The sequence below is a fragment of the Vanessa tameamea genome, chromosome 14 (genome assembly GCF_037043105.1).
Source record: "Vanessa tameamea isolate UH-Manoa-2023 chromosome 14, ilVanTame1 primary haplotype, whole genome shotgun sequence".
Classification (NCBI taxonomy): Eukaryota; Metazoa; Arthropoda; class Insecta; order Lepidoptera; family Nymphalidae; genus Vanessa; species Vanessa tameamea.
Genome location: NC_087322.1, coordinates 9,676,156 through 9,693,450, shown reverse-complemented (window position 1 = coordinate 9,693,450; position 17,295 = coordinate 9,676,156).

The window sequence follows — 17,295 nt, the reverse complement described above, 5'->3', positions numbered from 1 at the left end:
ATGAGCGTAAAATCACCGAGACCCTCATTACGGACGAGAGATCCTTTATACTTCTGTCTAAACTTATGTACGCCATTTTGTAGCGTCCGCCATTTTGTTACAAAGATTTCTTTATGAAAACATGTATTGTGTTACCGTTCTTATTATGAAAACTGACGAAATAAATAATGTTTCTGCATAATTCTGTATATATTTTCTGGCTCGTCTATTGCGTTGGTTTACATAACATTTAGGACAACGTTTTATTTCAGTATGGAATATATTTCATAGTCAAAATGACTTTTTGAAACGAATAATCTCGACGCAAGGCTACTAATATAAGTAGTATGCGTCGCATACTCTTCATATGTACATTTAAGGTCGCGAATACCCCAAAAATCAATGAATAGTTCTTATTGTTAATCCAGCATATGCATCCTTAAGCATAGTCAATATATATTTTGGCAGGACTTGTCGTGCATGTTATAAAAATACAAGTATATGCTCATCTGATATTCCATGCGCGCATTTTTCCCAATGTACATTTCCCGCAAAGCAAACTTGACGGGGACATCGGAATGCCGAGCGGTGTCCTGCTTTATTACATTAGGGGACAAGTAAAGAGAGACGAATTCCTGATTTAATAGTAAACGTAAAACTTATGAACTGTTTAGACACTTTTTTGCTTCTTGAATTACACTTCTTGGTAAATTCATTTTTCCTTATTTTAAACAATTTAAATAACCTTCCCTAATCAATATAAAATAATAAATTAAAAAATATAAAAATTAAAATAAAAAGCCTTTTATTACTCGCATAAATTACAGTTAATTATGATTTACATTAAAATTATAATAATTAGATAATAGTGTGTATTAATAATCTAGTTGTGTTAATTGGATTGATAAATTATATAATATAAAATTTAAAATTTAAATGTTCCAATAATTTTTCATGCAGGCATGCAAGAACTCCTCTTATGTGAGTGTGAAGGCCTCCTCCAGTCCCTGATCAATACTTCATGTTTATTACTAAACATGCAGTTTGCGCTAAACATGCAACTTGAGAAATTTTGTGTCGTGGTAACGCTCTATTATCATTACAAAGTATAAGTCTTGATTAAAGAAGTTTAGCACTTAATGTGACAAAAAAATACTCGATGTCAAGAAATCGAATTCAGACTAAATATATAAACGAGAATTGAAATAAATAATTACTAATAACATGCCTTGATTATATACAAAAATAAATCTGAATAAATCATGATCGCGTGGAATTCTGACAGCATTTTCCCATAATCACAATTCCGATCTTCATAAATAAATAAATAAAAACATTTTAAAAAGAAGTTTCTATTTAAATTTTCTAAAAAGTAAAAAATAAACTCGAGAAGTAAATAAAAAGTATTCTGTTACATTAAACTAATTTAATATGATATAAAAGTCGGAACACATGCAACTTAGAAGCCTTAGAGTATTTACGTAAAACTGAAAATTGTAGACGATTCCTCCAACAGCAAATGTACTTTAAAAAATATAACAAACTGTAATTGGTTACATACCAATTACAGTTTGCTTGTGATGGTGATAGGTGAAAAAAGTGACTCGACAAAAGAACAATTTAAAATAATAATAATAATAAAAGTTATAACATATCAAATAAATACGCTTATAAATTAAACCAAACAACACTGCCAGCATGACCTAGTAGCAGAAAAGAATTTGAAACTATTTCCCTTTGTTTATAAACGGTTTATTTTGTGTATTGGAAACTTTTCTAATTCGTCGGATGCACGCACTGATTCTATTTCATAAAATAGAATAAAGTTGGAGAACTTCGATACATTATGAATATCGTTGAAACTCAACTAAGAACCGACTGTTAAAGTTTGTTATTGAAAAACAAACTATTCTGACGTTGTTGACGATCAAAACGTAGGTTGAGTTTTGTTCAAATACTTTTTCATATAACAGATTATAACATAAACTTTCCACAGTTACTGAGTCGTCGTACAAATTTTTATAATAAAAATTAATATATTACAATCTGAGATTTTATCAATCTTACGTTTTAATTCATGCAAAATTACTGCAAACCTTTCTCTGCTAATAAAATCTTACGTTAAACATCAAATTTGAAGTATGATTCAGTGCATCTAAAGGCACAAGGGACGTAACATTATCAATTTAGTTCAAAGGTTAGTGTCGTATTGACGATGTAAAGTAGTTTTGATATTTCTTAAAGTACCATTAGTTAGCATACATGCCAGTAAACTACTCTAAAACGAATAAAATTAATGTGCGTCTCGTGACTCCCGACATAAGTAATTACTTACACTAATCTGAGTTGAACTATTTAATAAAATTGTATAACTTGAGAAAAGCTTCGGTTATTACTTAAATTGTATGTATGTTATATATTAATAAAATCTTTTATTGATTATAAAATATATTTTATTCTTAGTTACAATTCTTGAATATGTACATAAGAATTTTGTGTATGTACATTATAAGTATCATTATTGCCTACCCACTGCTGCCGTAGGACTGGCGCCGTAACGCGTTACGTAACGAAGTTATCACTTCAAAAATTAAAAACTAATCAATACAAATTTCCAATTAAAAAATTGAACTGTCAAACTATTAAATCCTCAAAGCTTTTCTTTGATTTCACCTTACCATCCTAGTAAAAATATTTTGTTAGAGAAAAGGATTGTTATGTCAATCTGTCTAATGATTTTTGACAGATTTCTTTATCTGCGATATTTTATAATCTATCCAAGCATAGAGTCTCTTTGCTAAAGTTAAATTAGGCAATAAAGTGCGTTTTGCTCACATAACACTTCGTGATAAAATCTTAAATATGGAACATGAAACTGGCACTAGATCATTGACTTAAGCAGACACATAGTATGCCTCAATAACTTAATGTTAATAATATCTAATTGAAATAGCTTGGTAAAAAAAACTGACAAGTCTTCTATTCAAGAGTCATCGCCCAATGTCACATGATAAGCTCATTGCTACATAAACAATGCTTTGTAATAAATTATTAACAAAAAATCTTTTTATAAAATATATTATAATAATCATAATTGAATAATAACTTGAGATTGTTTTTTTATAAAATAATTCAGTAATATACTTTAATTATAATTAAATATTACTTTGAACAGGAAAACGTAATTTATTTTAATGAACGTAAGGTGTACATTTTTATTAAACTCTCGATAATCTCTTTCAAGCTTATTCTCTTTGGCGCATTGCAAATTAAAATCACTAACAGATATATTTATTTATATTGATGTTATAATTAAACTAACCGAGATTTCATTAAATATGTTTTTAATAAGTACCGTGCGCTAAATGAGCCGAGGTGACCCAGTGGTTAGAACGCGTGCATCTTAACCGATGATTTCGGTTTCAAACCCAGGCAAGCACCACTGAATTTTCATGCGCTTAAGTTGTGTTAATAATTCATCTCGTGCTCGGCGGTGAAGGAAAACATCGTGAGGAAACCTGTATGTGTCAAATTTCAATGAAATTCTGCCACATGTGCATTCCACCAAACTGCATTGGAGCAGCGTGGTGGAATATGGTCCAAACCTTCTCCTCAAAGGGAGAGGAAGCCTTAGCCCAGCAGTGGAAAATTTACAGGCTGTTTATGTTATGTATGTTTTTAATACAAAAACAATAAGTTGTGTCGATTTGGTCCAGAAACAAAACGTCCCGAAATACGATTAGATCAAACATTCCAATTTCAAAATCAAAATATAATGAATTTTGTTTACATTCATTCAACAAAAAACATTTAATAGATGTGAAACCGATGATGATAATACGCAAATCGTTGATCATCAAACATCAATCACTTCGCTTCAGTTACAATTCCGAAATCCCCCCAACTTCTCCCGTGTTATAAATTAAAATAACAAAAGAAAGTGACGGTAAGTGGTCCTACTGGAGCGGAAAATATCGATTATGCGTTTGACCCGCCTCGCACTGATCCTCACTTTATCGTTCCATGAATTCGAATCGAAACTTTAATGCTCTTATGTAATGTCGAAACGAAAGATGAAAATCTCATATTCCATTTCGAGTGAATTTATCGTTTTTTAATTTTATTTTTTTATTTTTTAACGAATATTATTATGAGACTGTTTTTGGTTGAGGTTCTGATTTACCTTGTTGTTGTTTTGCAGTAATGTAATGTAATTATTATTGTCAACGCTAAAGCAATCTCATGTTACTTAGAGAGTTTCGAGTTTCTTCTTCCAGAATATCTCTACAGCTCACCGCAGAACATAACTCGAACTGTCAATAAGTGATAAGTGACATTGACTATAATAAAAAAATTATAAAAATTATACATCCTGAGTTCTGGCGCACGCAAGCGGTTTCGTGAGCGCCGGATCGTGTCCACACGCATATATAATACTTACGAGTGGAAGTGAGTTCGTGTATAATATAAGTGAAGAGACTAACATAGGCGAGAGATAAACATTGGCGCCGTAAGTAATTTTAATCATTCCTTACATTTCCAATGCGCAACCGACCTTGAAAGCTTATTATGTCTCTTGTGCCTATAGTGGCTCACTGTCCGGTTTGAAGGGTAAGTCGAAACCGGAACACAACAATACCTTGCTTTGCCGAAAGAATATTTTATGAGTGCTTTGTACCTATTTAAATTTAAATGCAACTAGTTTTAATTAAAATTTGGGTATTTATCGGAATGTAATATTTCATATTTTAAGATCAGGCTTTATGGAATATTGAACCCTCTAAATCTTTCCAGCGGCCATTATGTATAATTCAAATGTGATCGCACTGACGAACTTTAACGAAATTATGATATAATTATTTAAAACGATACCTATACAAAAAAAAAAGATAATATTCTTGTTTAAATAAACGAATACAAAAAGGTTTAAAATAGTAACAAACAAGAGTATTACATTTTAAATACTGTATCTAACATATTTGTCGTCATAAAAATGATCGAAATAAATATATTATTCGTATCTCAACTTTCCACACATTTCATTTGCGACTTTCTCTCTGTACACTTTCAGTACAAAAACACATTTTTTTTTTTAAAAACTGCGCCGAGTTTTATTAATTTAATGATCGTCACGTAATGTCTGCAAAGGACATTCAACACCAGCACGGTGAGTCGGATTGCCGACGTGTATAAATAACTATGTAAAAGTATTGTTCTATCGACGACTAAAGGCGTAGTCGCATTATATTTAAAAGTTGGATCTCACGGACGCAGTGCTGCGGCTTTGTATGAAAAGTTACAAACATAAGTTGAATATAAGTATACGAAATATAGTATAGATGCTGAATACACGTCAGATACACGTCATGATATACATACATGTCTGATACACGTCAGAAAAAAAAGATCTGTCAAAAAAGTCCGGTAGCGAGTAGAAAACATATTGTATCAAGTGAGGATTCGGTTTTATACCAGCCTGTCAAGCCTTGAGCAGTTCTGATATAGTATCTAGAGCAAAGTTGCAGTCGGCACAGGCAAAAATAAAGTAGATCATCGCTTTTGGAATACGAACAGTCTTTCAAAGGATAACCCAAGAGTAGACATAGTTTGTCTAAGATTTGTTAGTTTTGTTAGTAATAACATTGACATTATTCACGCGTTTGGTTTCCGTACCAATAAAATTCAAATTGGATTTATCCTTTTTTAAATGCGAAGAGGACCGATTTCTGTAACACAGGTTTATTCCTAGCTTCAGAGAGTCCCAAGAAGTCAGGGATTTCTCTAAGTGTAATTGTATTGTATTGCAATTACATTTCTAATAAACAAATTAAATGATTGATTTGTAGTTAAATATATAAATGGTCGCGAATTTACACACGCGATACTTTTATATATGACAAATAATTTACCTTTTATTCGTAAATTCGTATGAAATGTTATGTCCATTTTACGGTATTGTCATAGTATTGTCTTTGTGGTTTAGATCCTCTTTTGTAATCCTTGGGTGTACAAATATAATCATAAGATAAATAACGAATTAAAAGTGTTAATTATCTACGTTTGATGATCAGAGGTATCACTCGGACAAATTTAAATAGCATGTGCTAAAAAGTAATAAATCAATTGCCTCTACAAAAACTACTCAGATAGCCCAGCGGATTGGATACATGGACCTTAAATTTATTAAGAATTAATTTCGTTTTTTCCGAACCGATACGACTTGGGAACCTTCAAGAAAAGAGCGTACTCCTTCCTGAAAGGCCGGCAACGCACCTGCAAGCCCCCCGGTGTTGCAGATGTCCATGGGCGGTGGTAGTCACTTTCCATCAGGTGAGCCTCCTGCTCGTTTACCACCTATAACATAAAACATACGTTTTAAGGCATAACCTTCAAATCCTAGCCAACAGGCCACTATTTTCAGATTTCCGAGAGTAGGACTATCTTATACAAACATCACTCAACTTATATGCTTGACGTGTTAGTAATGCTCGTGCTCAAAGGTAAAGTAAAATATCGTGAGGAATACTATATATGTGGATATAATTCTTCATCTGTAGATGTAATTCTACATGTGTGGATATAAGTCTCCATCCCGTTTGGACAAAACCAAGCAGTAAGACATTTACGAGCCGTTGATAAATAACATGCAATCCGTCCCAGCTTCGCACGAGTGGTATAAGTGTCTAAATAAAACGTTCATAAATAAGGACCAGTATATTAAGAAAGATTCTTGTATCTTGGATCAGGACGTAGGTACGCTATCTGCTCATCGAAGATTCATCACATTCAGATATATGATACATTTTTATTTATATAGATAGGTTCAATTTTTGAATACAACTGAGAGTTCAAATTACAATCCTCTATAATTTGAATATATGTATACTTGAATCTAAATAGATACGTTTTCTTCCGTCGCCTTAACAGCTAGTACTTCAATCTGGTCAGCGTTTCTGTATTCAGCGTTCCAATTACTGGTAAGGATCGATTGCGGTCATATTACAATAACAATTATTGTATCAATTTGCGGGTCCAATTATCGTGACTAGTGTTGCTTACAGGTTGTCAAGTTCAATAACCTATCGCTTAAAGTTATTGGTTTATTGGTGTGTTTAGTGGGCACAAGAGATATCTGCTTCGTTCAACGCCTAACTTTTGTCATTCAAGAAATGTACCTACTATTCACTTTAAACTTTTCATGTGTTACGAGACTAGCCCTAGCCTCCATACGGAGCTACGTCATAGGATATTATAAATATATACAATTATTATTGTAATTAATTGATCAATAATTTGTATACCTTTAGTTAATATTATTCTATGGGATAACATTTAATACTGGCATGTAACACTATTTCTTATTTTAAAAATGATTGAGCTGTCATAAGGAAAACAATTAGATGATTGTGAGGGATTGTAAAGACAGATAGAGAGATTGGAGCATGATTGTAAAAAACATAATTTTATTTTGCCATCCCGAACTACTGAAATTACACATGCTTATATTTTTCTGGTGTCATTATCATCACCTTCATCATCATCAATAACATGTATACACTTGTGATAATTGAAAGCATCAGTCGACGAATAAGTAATAGTTAATTAAACTCTATTCATTTGTGTTGTAATATAAATTCATTTTTATATTGTTAGTGATAACCAGAGCTGTAAGAAATATTAATATACCGTTACTGTTTGGAGCTAAAATTTTATATCCCTTTTGCCTGTAGTTACACTAATTCAATCACTCTTTCAACCGAAACAAAAACTACTATAATACTATGGCATGCTTTTTGGCGGTATAATATTTGATGAATGGGTACTTAGTCGGACTTGCACAAGGTGGCTTGTTAGGGACCAAGAAGCAAAAGTAATCATTCAAAATTTTAAACCACTGAAGCATAATTATTACAACATTCAATATATTTTATAAACAGTAGTTCGTTATACGTATATCGTAAAGCGTATTAGCAATAATCACACCTACCTCGTACGAATACAGTTAGACATTATTTAGGCATGTAAAATTAACATCAACTGACTTTAGGTCACGGAGACACACACACACACACGAAGACAGGACGTCAATCCAAGTACACTCTCTATTACATCCCTCCCGTAGTCCGACGGGACAGCAATGCGAGGCGAATGGACAGACATCAGGTTATAATTGCTCTTGTTTGTAAAATCAAATATGCTTTATTCGAACGTTTGCAATAGTCATTTTTAAAGGATCATATTATGCGTAGCTACGTAATTTTATCCTTCCCAAAAATGGTTATTTAGTTTTAATATTTGACTGGAATTGATACCCAAAAATATCTATCCGATTACGAAATGTATAAAGGTACGAAAAGAAAACTTCGATAAGAAACATGCACGTCTGTGTTGGACATCTGTCACGTAACTATCCATCAACCCAAACTGGTAGATAAAACACCATCAAGAGCCTTCGCTCAGCAGTGGGATATTTACCACAACGTTATATAGAATTCATTATATGTATAAAATTATATTATTATATAATAATAGTTATTCAAACTGTAAATGAAAGCACAATTACATTTTCCATTATCTACTGCAATGAATAAACTTTAATACAAGACTTAAATGACGTGTATACGGCGACAGAACCGCTATTATAATTTGTTCGCGTTGTCTCTGGCTGGTTCGAGGAAATCTCGCGTTTGGCGCTTCCGTCATTCCTTTGTTAACATCTCGAAGTCAGAGTTCACAGTTGTTTCTTAATACGGACTCTTGGTACTGCGAGTCATTATCTTACTTTTATATACATAAATCAAACTATACGTATAATTTTACCGTTGTAACGTTTTTTTTAAACGATTAACAATTCTTGTCACGTATTATAACATATGAATTAATAACAAATTTATTTAAATATTCTGAATGAAAATCAACGAATCAATATAATCTATAATAATAAATAAATATAATAATATAATAGTAAATATAATCAAAATTTTTAAGCTCTCAGTATTTCAATATACAAATTCTTCTTAAAAAATTAAATTCACTACCTGGGAACTTGTAGCATCTTATCATATGTTTTTTGCTCTTATTTTAATAAAATAAAATCTCTCAATATTGTTTACATTAAGTTCTCTAATAGGTAAGTGATATAACATTGTAAACTGTCGCGACATTCGATTCAAATTACAATAAAATTTATAAAATTTCAATTGATTAAAATCTTTCGGTTAGATTAGGTTAGAATTATTATAATTTAACTGAAATTCACTACGATAAAAATTCTTTAAATGGTAAACAGTATGTTACGGTTCATAATTTTTCAATAGCTTCCAATCTATCTATGTAATCGATGTATGTAGATTATAATCTAATGGAATATACAATTTTACGATGACAAATCAAAATTGGGCAACAATATTTTTTTCCAATCATAACTAATCAATTGAATAATTGAATACACAATGCACGTATATAAAAATAAAACTGATGTACAATTGTAATGCGAATGTACAGATCAAGACGCATTGAATGGTTGCAAGAATTATATCAGTCTTCATTGAATCACAATACCTATTTCGAAAAAGGAACAAGACACCAACGGAGGCAAAAATACATATATATCAGTAACGTATATTAAACTCTCGAACCGTATATTTACTTATATTAGTTGCTTCTTAAAATATTTGAATTAAGAAAATTCCGACAATATTTAAAATTCCTAGTCTGTCGTAGAGTCTAATACAAATACCGCAATGGGATGGCTCCCGTTAAGCAGACTGGAGCACGGACGAAATTGTTCGGTCGCGTGAATTTAACAAACGCGAGGAATTTTGATGAAGCCATGAACACTTGGTTATTTTTGTAACGAGAGAACATAACCGTCGCGAGTTTTAATGAGACCATACGTCGTACCGAGTTTACGAGAGCTTAATTAGTTATATTGGTGTTTTTCTTCTTAATGTCTGTAAAATAGCCGAGAATGTGCGAAACTTTTTAATTATTTACATTTTGTTTTATTTGTATTTCAGTCCGTTGAAGTGTGGCGTTGAATTTTTATTTGTTGATTTGAATATATTTAACTAAATTGCTTCCATGAAAAGATATTAAATAGTTGTCTGGGTATTTTTATACACTATTTTGTATGGCCTATGAGGGTTTCTTGGTAGTAAGTCCTACCTCCTTCCTCCTTTTCCATGAATACTGACATTGTAAGAAATATAAATCACTTCTTAGACCGTAAATTTGCCGCCAACTATGTGCTGTTTTATTGATTGTTTTTTATTGTTTAAAAATTAGGGAAGCAAACGGGCCTTTTAACGGGAAGTGACTAGTACCACCATTGTTTACATCTTAATGTTAAACGACCATAAGATGTTATGTTTTTGTACATGTAATTACACGGACTCACTCACGCTTCAAACTCAGAACAACAATTGACTCGTGAAAGTAAAAAAATCGCTTATACATAACATTAAACGAAATAATAATCTTAAAATAATAAAAAAAGGCAATGGTGCAATAGGGAATAAAAGGAAATAAACTGACTAAAAGGATGCGAAAAGTTGGGTAGCTATATATATTATTAACGTAAACGTTTCTATCAGAAGCATATCGCGGTACAACCTCATTTTCTTAGGACGATATGATTTGGAAAAATTAAGTCTAGTTTGAAGGTCGCGTAATAATTGTATTGCATTTAAAAAATTTGAATACCGTTGTTAAATTATAATGAACATTTTAGAGTTTTACAGATTTAATTACTTTAAGGAAAATGGGATTACCATGTTAGAACCTTCTATAGGGATTATAAAAGGTGTTGCCACTAAATTATTATTTTGATTCAGAATATGGAAGGAGGCAAGAAATTATTTCAAGAATAAAATGAATGCTTATCTACCCCTCGCTTTGTATTTAGTAACCATTTTAATTACGTTACCTATAAGTATATCCCTCCTTATAGAACTTACGTATTTCATAAGTCTTCGTTGAGTCTATTAATTAATAAGTTTTAATGTTTTATTTAATAATAGAGAATATTTAGCCAAAACATAACCGAATTTATAATTATTCATCAAGTTTGAATGTGACCGAGCGGGAAGCATACCCTCACAAACAAATAAAAAAAATCCAAATCGTTACATAAATGACGGAGATCCGAGGAAACAAACATAAAACAAAAGTACAATAGGTTTTATAACCTCCTTCTTTTTAGAAATCAGTTAAAAAGGACCGTTTTCCGTTTCAGAGGCTTAATAAAACCGTCTCAAAAAATATAGACTTAAAAGACTGTTGATTTTATATAATTGACTTATTCATTGTAAGACTGACTTTTGAATGTATTTTTAGGAGAAACAAAATTATTTATTTAAAAAAAAAGACAAACCCTTAACTTCTAACAAATTATAAAATTAAAATCAAACAAAAATTACAACTTAAATTAACCAAACAATCAACCGTCAATCTGAATGCAAAAATTATTAACACGCTCCTCATGAAACGACGTCTATACGTTACGAAAGCCGAGGAGCAAAGAGCCCCTTGAGCGGATAGGCAACTATTTTTATAGTTGCTGTGGTATGACGTCACGGCAAAGTATTCAAATTACTGAGGTATGCTGATAGCACATATCAAATCAAATGTATTTTATTCAAGTAAACTTTACAATAAAGTAACTCTTGTATTGAGGTGGTATCAGATCCTTCTCCATTGCCGTACTATTTTTGCGTATTTAATTCAAATTGTTATTCCGTAAACTCGTACTCCGTTTAGCTACGTCATCTTTGACTTCAAAGTTTTTAGGGGGATCGCTTTCCATCAACGATTGGAATATAGCGAGAACAACTATATATCTGTGCCTTTTATATACTTGTGTCTATGATGGGATCGTTTTCTGGGATGTGGAATTTGTAATCTTTCACGAGTACCTTGTTCCATCATGCAGGGTCTCCATGATGTCTCCAATGGCACTACAGACTACCATATTGCGATTTAACTGTTTTCCTTTTAAGACCTATAAGGCGTCATTGTAGTTTAAGGTGGCTTTTGCTTCTTCGATTCTAACTTTTAGCAGTCCTTCTTGATGGTAAGCTCTGTCTTAGTCTGTCATCGCATCCATGCTGATTGTGATTATTCGTGGGGTAGTTTATGGATCTTTGCTAGCTTCTGCCCGCTTATTGAGAGGCAGGCAAGCTTGTGCAAACTGAGGTTTGTCTCCGTTCCTGTCAATTAAGAGAACTGCTTTATTGCGTTTACGTAGCAAACGACTTTATAGTAAAGATTTTTTGTAAGCTTTCTTTTATTCGCTAGCGTTGCAAAAACCAATGCCTAGTCGTTCATATTTGGTGTCCATAAAACAAGGCCCATTTCTAATTTTTAGGCCTAGGTCTTTTTAATGAGCACTTTTCAGGTGATTTAACTCTAATGAATGGGGTGCTCGTGGTCTGATCACCCGGATGGGTCCTCAACGACTGTTTTTTTTACTTTTTTTTTTATTTTCTACAACATACAAGTTGTTTATAGACCCTGAAGCCAGGACTAAGTAATATATATGTTATGGTTTTGTACAAACTCGTGTGGGTAGGTACCAACTACTTACCAACAATTCAACCCGAAAACATCAATGTATAGTATTGATGTGTTCATAGCGATAGCAACTAGGAACAGTGTTCATCTCATTCAGCATCAGGTGGCACATTGGCGGGTGTTATTTTCTATATCCAATAAAAAAAGAATATATCGTAAAATAAAATTTCAGAGATTGCGATTTTTCCGTGGTACAGTTATAATTTTAAAAAGTTATTTTTATCTTTCGAATAATTTTGTGAAAAAGTATATAAAGTGTCACTGTAAATTCATTTTTATTTTATGTATTAATTTGTTTTTATTGTTGCATATAATAGACTCATGTTACTGGATCATATATATATATATATATATATATATATATATATCTAATGTGAATTTAATGTTAATATGCTGTTAAAACATTGTATATTATATATCAGTAGATATATGTTCCATTTTACTGTTTGTTTCCTTGATAATAATACCACCTACCACCAAGTAATAGTTTACACTGGCCTGGCAAACGGAGCACCTGAATATTAATTTTAAATAACCGAAATTATTCCAATTTATAGTACATTGTTTTTTAAACGTACTTTTATCCCATGTTACCCACGCTGAGACTAGCTGACGTACTTCTAGGTAAAGAATAACTCAAAAAACTGTAACTAAATTTACATACTGTAAAACTTATTTAAGATCTGTATTCGTATTAACAATCTGTAAAATCTGTAAATTTCTTGATAGAAATCACATTGTTATTTAAAAAACTTGGTAAGATATAAAAGAAGTTTTTTTTTTTTAATATAAATATTTAATTACAAGCTACTACGACTTGATAGTCGTTCTATGGTTTTCTTTTTTTATATTTTAGTGAGCAAATGGCGCTGTAAGAAATATTAACTATTCCTTACATCGCCAATGTGCCACAAACTTTGGGAACTAAGATGTTATGTCCCATGTGCCTGTAGTTACACTGGCTCACTCACTCTTCAAACTGGAACACAACAATACAGAGTACTGCTGTTTGGATGTTTGGTGGTAGAATATGTGACAAGTGGATGGTACCTACCCAGACGGGCTTGCACAAAGCCCTACGACCAAGTAAAATACGATACAAGTTACACGATCGTTGTGCACCAAATATATTTTGTCAAAAACAAATATTATGTAACATAAATTTACAGAAAAAAATACAACCAATAAACTTTGTAATATTTCAATAAAGTATAATGTGATATATATTTATTACTGAATTGAATATACTATTTCGGAATCGATTTAAATGCATGCATTTTCAAATATACGAAGAGCATTAATAGTACAAAATGATTTACGAACGAGACACTCTACACGTGACTCCAATCACATTAATCGTAAAATACCGACCTCCAATACGAACTAAAGCGGTTAATTCAATTTCATCACAAGCAGCTCATTCCACTTCAAAACAAACTACACCACAGCACTTCATAAACTTCCCAAGAATTCCCGCTAGCGAGAGCCAAGTCATCTATAAAATTACTGGCGCCCCGAGACCCTCGAGTGAGTCTTTAGCTGCGCCCACGCGTCTCAATAATTAAAACATCGTTATTATACAGTCCCTCCGGACCCGGCTGCACTAATTGCACAAAGTTTTCTGGCCATCTCATTAAAACTATTCAAATTTCGCCGAGACGCGATGTCAGGCCTTTTCGTGAATAGATTTTGCTTTACATTTATACCACGCCGGCTTGCGATCGCTGCAATTTGAATTGCAAGGTGAACATTTGACTAATCGACTCCTATAACATAACCATTGCATATAAAAACATTCGACTTCAATTTGCTTAAATGGTGTTTTACTACAAAAGAAACAAAAATGAATTTAAATATTTTATAGATTTGTTCATAATTAACCTTACCTAATTAGAAAAGACCTAGAAGGTAGAATTACTTACGTGTACCGTAAGACACAGTGAGTCCCCGTATCGGGATATAAGCTATGTCGATATGGAGACTCACTGTGTATACTAAGTACATAAATGAATTCGGAATGTAGGTACTTCAAAATACATAAAACCGAGACTAATCAAAGAGCCGAGATGGCCCAGTGTTTAGAACGCGTCGATCTTAACCAATGACTGCGGGTTTAAGCCCAAGCAAGCATCGCTGATTTTTCATGTTTTTTGTGTTCACTTGTGTTTATAATTCGTGTGTTTATAACTCGCGCTCCACAGTGAAGAAAAAGTGAGGACCTGACTGAATCTAATATCAATAAAATTTTGTCACATCTTAACCAACCCTCATTGAAACATCGTGGTCTAATTAGCTTCAGAACTTCTCCTCGAAATGTATAGGAAGCCTTAGCTCTGTGTGGGACATAAACAGACTGCTACTTTACCATACCTACCTTATATATAAAACAATTTTCTATAAGTAAATATACAGTATGAATAGTACAGAAACGTGAAAGGCAAGAATAAATTAATGGATAGCTTTGGGGTATTGAAGAAACTGTTAAAGTTTATAATAATACAAAGTCTCCGACATATAAAACTTATAACAAAAGAGAACTTGAAACAAAATCTTCAAAAACAATCTCAAATATATCAAAAGCAAATAACGCTACCCTATATCTATACAGATGTAGGTGAAGTTTCTGTTTTCGCCCGTTTAGAATTTGGGCAAACAAATGAAAATCTTCAGTGGAGTCTCCCTCATCGAACGGAAATTTCCATGTATTAAAATTCGTCGCCGTCGCAAATTGTTATCGTTGAAAGCCTAATGACATATTTGCATCGAAAAAGAGTTTGGATTGGAATCGAGAAATTCCAACAAAAATAAAGCGGGGAATTGTAAGTGTTTTCAAGAGATGGTTTTTCATTCGAAAATTCTCGTTTTATAATCTGATTTAAATTCCTATGAACACTTATTTTTTATTATCACTTACATTCACCGGAACATTCGGACAAAAAAATTGTTATTTTATCTAAAGACTAAGTCGAGTATGAGCAGCTTACAAATATCCCATAGCTGGGCAAGACCGTTTCGTGTTCTGAAGAATACGGATACAGAATGTTGTGCTTCAGCGAGCAAGCGCAATCTAGCCACGATGGCTATTCTAAAGTTGATCCAGTTATGCAGAAAATATTATGCTCAAGTGTGTGCGAAAATATAGTAAATACAGACGCAGTATTCCGTAACTCTCAAAATCCTATTTAATTTTAAATCACTCCCAAAACGAGATTAATCTATTTTAGACCATATGTCATAAACAATAAAATAATAAAATCAAATAAACAACAGAAATAATATATAAAGATAGAAAAATTTGTATTCAACAATAAAATTAAGTAAGTCGAGGAATATAAGGGAGGAAAATAATAACTAGAAGTACGTAAAAGTAGGAGATAGGGTGAATAAATCAACATTAATACAACAGACGCGGCCTGCGGACAATGGCGGAAATCGACGGCATATTTGATCAAATGCCATAGACCAATGTGGTGACAATAGACTTCCTTATAGATTTCATAATACCAGAGGTCATTGTAACTTTTCATATTGCCTTACGAAACTTTTTTTTCATAATACTTATATGCTTATAACTATTTTTTTTTAGAAAACTATGTTCCAAAATAAAGCGGTATTTGTGAATGTAGATCCCTTCCCAATAAAACCATAAGGTGTTCAAATCAAATCAAATCAAAATATACTTTATTCAAGTAGACTTTTACAAGCACTTTTGAATCGTCGTTTAACAAACTATTTAAAGTAAAGCTACCACCGATTCGGAATGTAGATTCTACCGAGAAGAACCGGCAAGAAACTCAAATGTTAAATTTTATTTAACAGAAATACTAACTTTAACATTTAGTTTCTCTCACCCCTCACCTGAAGCTAGTCTAAATCCTCCTTTGGACCAGAACATACTAAATAAATAACCATTTTGTCATTGATTTACAGGACTGATGTCAATAAAAGGGATCGTAATATCGAAGTTTGCCAAAATCAAGGGTTTCTCGAGAACTTTAATTTTTTTTGTGTTGTGTTTTGTGTTTTTTTTGTGTGTGTGTTGTGTAATGTGTTTTGAATTAAAATTCCGTTACGTGAGCCACGACTATCATACAAAATCAATCAATTAGAGAAAATGGAGTTATTTTATACTTGACTTGATTTTCATACGTCACCACTGCCCATAGACATTGGTGACGTATGAAAATTTAACCATGATTTATACCAATGCGCCACCCACTTTGGGATATAAAATGTTATGTCCCTTGTGACTATAGTTATACTGGCTCATTCACCCTTCAGACCGGAACACAACTACTGATTGGCGGTAGAATAAATGATAAGTGTGTGGTACCTACCTAGACGGGCTTGCACAAGACGAAACCACCAAGTAATAATAGTAGGGAAAATAATAACATTGAATCTAGATCTCGATAGACCGGAGCGAAACAACACGAACAAAAAAAAACTCGAATAATGGCACGGACGCAATAAACTGTCAGCAAAACAAATAAAAAAATCTATCTCGACGCTCGGCTGATATCTCGGAACATGAAAGTGATAGTTGAAAGAATTTGTAATTAAAGCAAACCAATAAATATTTTTTGTAAAAAAATAATAAAAAGTTCGAATATAGTTTCCTTAATAAAATAAACATATTTTTCTTATTATTATTTTATAACATAGAAATGAATTATATAGATAATTAAAGACCTATAAATAATCAAAGCTAATATATAAAATATTACCTTTGATTAATTATTT